Raw genomic sequence first — 4,559 nt, 5'->3', positions numbered from 1 at the left:
CGGTCTGCGGGCCTGTTCCATAGCAGCTTCTGTAATGCTGGGGAGATTTAGAACTCATCATAGAGATGAGGAAGTAAAGCAGAACTCATCAGCTAAATGTCTGTCACACAGCTCAGCAGTAAATGGCCAAGAGAACAATTAAAAAGCAAGTGGAAGCATTTACACGGGAAATTCTCAGGAAAAGACATACAGATGGCTGGTAACACAGGAAATGAGGCCCGATATCAACCCAGCAGAGATTGAGAGCTCAAAACCACAGTGAGACGTCACATGACACCCGGTAGGTGGATGAGGTAAGGATACTGATGGCTAGGCTTTCAATTTAGAACAAAATCTTAGTACAGAGAATGACACAATGCCAGAAGTGCTGTCACCCAAGTGTTCCTTGTAAGGGTGTACTTTGAACATTTTGAGCAGGTTCTAAACAATACATCTTTAACTGTAATAGAGATTTCATTTAAAACTTTGTCAGACATTGTCAGTCCTATGCGTAACCCACTCCCATTATGGACTACTGGACTACACTGGATTATTTTGTTGAATTCATGTATCTACAATATTCAAATGGCAATGGAATACCCAACTCTGACAAAACTAAGTGAAAAAGGGGAGACAAATGAAGGACCATTTTGTATCTGTATATACAAAATAGCTTGGATAGATATACAGCTACTCTCTTAATTCAATGAGAAGAAAGATCTCTACGAATAGTGTTTGGACGGGATATCATGTCTGCATCTTGTACTATGAATAACCACTAAGAAGACAGCAATATACAATGTATTAATTATTGAAACTCTCCTCATAATTGGTTCTGAAACTGTCTCATTGCTATTTGTTTCTCAATAAAATTAATAAAAATCCCATAAACTAAAATTTAAAAAAGTTTCATCAGAGATTTCATCAGCCCAGTACATTCCCTTTAGGGATGTAAAGTTCTATGGTAGCTTTGCCAAACACTCTGGCTCACCTTCACGAGGGTAAATGCTGCCTCGCTGCATGGCCCAGGACTTCCTTCTGTAGGCAAGGTAAGTGGAAGGAGACACATTTATTTTAAAATTATACATGAATATTTCACAACACCATTGTTCACGATAGACTAATGATGGAAGCCTTCCAAACCGAAGGCAAATGATGAAGTAAGAAAATGAACACACACACGCATGCACGCACACACTCACAATATTATTGTGCATATTCTTCCTTCACAAAAATCAAAAGAGCTAAATGTCACAGCGCCCAGCAAGAATGAAACCTGCAAGCACTGGATTTGAGGGAGGAGGCACAAAGGCAGACTTGGCCCAGTGGTGAGCCTTCAGTGGGAGAAATGGCGGCAGCAAAGTTGCTATTTTCCTTTGTGGCTTATGGGGTAGTTATCACTCATACAAACTATGATCTTTTCGTTCTCCTCTGTGTTCACCGACATAACTCCATAATTTGAGGATTCTTCTCTTGTCACTATGATGCTGTACATATTCTAATTGTAGAAGGTGGGAGTTTTGGTTTTCTAATTGAAGCAAAATGCAAGTTCCCTGCTTCTGTGGTTTTGGGTCTGCGCAAGACAGGGCGGGTGCCCAACAGTCTTAGAACACCCCAGGAGGCCTCACCCCAGATCAGGCTTCAGGAGACTCCATGCATCTGGGAAGCTCCAAACAGGACGGAGAAGACTTGAGCCAACATCCTGCTGCACAGAGCGTCCCATGGCTGGTGCAGCTCTGGACATTGTTTCAGATGGGTGTGCGGACACCACCTGAGAATACACAGGTGAGCAGAGGAGGGAACAGTGGGTATCTCAGTCTCCGCAGGGAGCTTGCTCTGGCCGTGGACTATACCACTGTGTGTGCCCCCAGAGCACAGGTCACTGTCCTGAGCTGCTTCCTCTCAAGGTCGGCCCAACAAGAGGAGCAGGGTGCATACACAGTAGCAAGAAGGCCCAGACCTGGGTAAGAGGAGGGCTGGGATGCTAGGAGCTCAGGCCCAACAAGAGGAGCAGGGTGTAGTCAGAGCTTCTCAGTCCACTCTGGCTCCCAGCAGATAGGAAAGCAAGGGTCCTGGCTGCCTCTGCTGCTCAGACTTCTGTTTATTCTGTGGGTTTTGGTGGGAGCCATAGAGAGGCTTGATACCAAGCACTCCCCCATCCTCAGCCCCTGCAGGCCCTTTCTATGAAAATCTTCAGACAAGTTCCCCATAAATTTCACAGGTTGGCCTTGAAGTCAGCATCCTCCTGGGTCAGCCGCCCCCTGTGCTGGCATACCAAGCAGGCCACCCCAGTTCTGGTTCCTCAGAGGCCCCTGATGAGCTTTCACTTTCACTTTCAGCCTTGCATTCCTCCCAGAGCAAGGATGGCTTCCTCTGTTGCAATAGGACCTGAGCAGCTCCTCTGCCTGGGGGGATCCCTTGGGCCAGCTGAAAGGGCCCCAGGGCAGGAGGCAGAGAGTGGACCCCAAGACAGCCCCACCCAGGCAGCCCAAATGCCCACGAGGCCAAGTCCACAAAAGCCCCTGAGTCCCTGCAAGTCCATCACTCAGGCCCTGGACCTGAGATCCATCGTGTTGGTCAGGGCTCTGGAAGAGCAGCGGGCTGCAGGAGGGTGAGGCTGGGTGTGTCTGGCTGGGTGGGAACAGGCCAGGCTCTGACCATGGGGAAGAGAGAGATGGTTCCACACAGACCTGGGCACAGCTGGGAGGGGCCTGAAGCTGCAGTTCTGGGCCTCGGGCCTGAGGGTGCCCCTGGGCTGCGGGGCATCGCTGATCACTGCTCTCCCTGCTGTCTCTCCTGCAGCAGCCCTGCGTTCTCTCCTCCTCCTGGTCAGTGCCAGCCACTGTCCACGCCAGTGCCCCTACCCATCCTTTCTTTCCTGCCACTCACTCCAAGCAGACCAAAGCCTCCTTCCTCTGAGCCTGGATCACTTGTGGGGTAAGGTCCTGCTCCCCACTGCTGTCAAGGCTGGCCCTGCTGCCTGAGAGGCTGCACTGCATCAGGGAGGGAATGTTTGTCAGGAAGGAGGGAGGGAGGTGGCCTGGGCTGCCCTGAGATGCTGGGGAACAGGTGGTCTCCAGGGCCAGGGTGCAGGAACCTTTATAGTGGGCAGAGTGTCTGGTGGACCAGAGGCCAGTGTGATGCAGAGGACATTCCCTTGGGACAAAGGAGCAGGGAAGGGCCAAGGTCAGCCCTGTAGGACAGCAGCTCTGTGACTTTGTAAGGAAATCCAAAAGAACAGTTTTTGCTCCTCCTGTCACCTGGCTAGGACACTCAGGTGAGTTCCCTGACCAGTCCCTTTCCTCTTTGCCTCTAGACGGCATCATGAGCTCACTGTCAGAAGCCAATGGCACCTTTGCCATCAGCCTTTTAAAGGTTCTGGGTCAGGAGGACCCCACATGCAATGTCTGCTTCTCTCCCCTGAGCATCTCCTCGGCCTTGGCCATGGTCCTGCTGGGGGCTAAGGGCAGCACGGCGACCCAGATTACTCAGGTAGGCTCTCTTCTCCATGTTTCCATCCATGACATGAGGTTCCGTGTTTTGTGGTAGTTCTGGAGAGTCAGGAGATCTTCTAGAAATAGTAAGCCAGAAAAGGAAGAAATTTTCCTGGCAGTTCCTTTAGGAAAGGAGCTGAGGCTGGGCTGGCGCTGTGGCAAGGGAGTGCCTGGGGTTTGAATCCAGAAAAACGGGGTTAAAGATAAGAAAAGGATACTGGAATTCTGTGACTCTGTGTTCCCTGAGATCTACTGCACTGGGGCACAGGACCTTGCAGCTGCAATTACGCACCGCAACCTGACACTCAGTGAGGGAGCAAGGGGTCCAGGGAAGAGTGAGGCCCGGATCCTGCCCTCCATTTTCCCATGTGTCTGGGGGCCGCACCAGAGTTCATCTTCATGGTCCTAGGAGCAGGCCCTGGAGGTCCACAGGGTGGGCCGGAGGCCTGTGCCTGAGGTCAGCCCAAGGGTGGTTTCTGGCATCAGTTGCCCTGCACATAGCTCAGCACAGGGTGTGTTAAGTAATGTCACTTTTGTGTCAGTGTGACCAGCAGTGCCCAGGGAACGCTTTCCCTAAGGCCTGATCTTTTTTCATTTTTTTCCTTACTGTGGGAGGTCCTGAGGTGGATGCCTGGAGGGAAAGTTCCTGGTGGTGCTGCTTAGGTACTTCTAGGCTCTGAGATCGCTGAGGAGCCCTCTAAGGAAATGTGTGAATCCAGGACGCTCAGCTTAAGTAAAGTAAAGAGGCCTCTCTTGAAGTCACGGTGGCTGCCTGGCACCCCAGCACTCAGGAGCCTGAGGGACCAGGATTGCCACAAAATTGAGTCCAGTCTGGCCCAAATAGATAGATCTTGCTTGAAAATATGGAAGAAAAACAAGTTTCTTTCAAAGGATCATTCCTTTGAATATTTGTGTAAAAGGGCAATTTTTGGTAAGCTCTTCGTGAGACTAGAGGACAGTACTGACAATGCACACTGGCTTCCCTCACAGGCACTGGCGCTAAATGCTGAGGAGGACATTCATGATGGCTTCCAGTCCCTCCTCACCCAAGTGCACAGGCCTGGCGCTCCATATTCCCTCAGCATA

The 4,559-nt window shown here is 50.6% G+C and overlaps 1 protein-coding gene and 1 pseudogene across 1 annotated transcript in view; both read left to right on the top strand.

Moving 5' to 3' along the window:
• Positions 1-4,559, top strand: part of LOC101585144 (serpin B9-like) — a 389,019-nt gene that overhangs the window by 257,619 nt on the left and 126,841 nt on the right. The gene's annotated exons all lie outside the window — the stretch shown is intronic.
• The window catches only part of LOC101585543, a 110,465-nt pseudogene continuing 109,205 nt past the window's right edge, over positions 3,300-4,559 (top strand).

Source organism: Octodon degus, unplaced genomic scaffold (genome assembly GCF_000260255.1).
Source record: "Octodon degus isolate 3935 unplaced genomic scaffold, OctDeg1.0 scaffold00023, whole genome shotgun sequence".
Classification (NCBI taxonomy): domain Eukaryota; kingdom Metazoa; phylum Chordata; class Mammalia; order Rodentia; family Octodontidae; genus Octodon; species Octodon degus.
The sequence above is the reverse complement of the archived record's forward strand: the minus strand, read 5'-3'. Positions and strand labels throughout refer to the sequence as shown.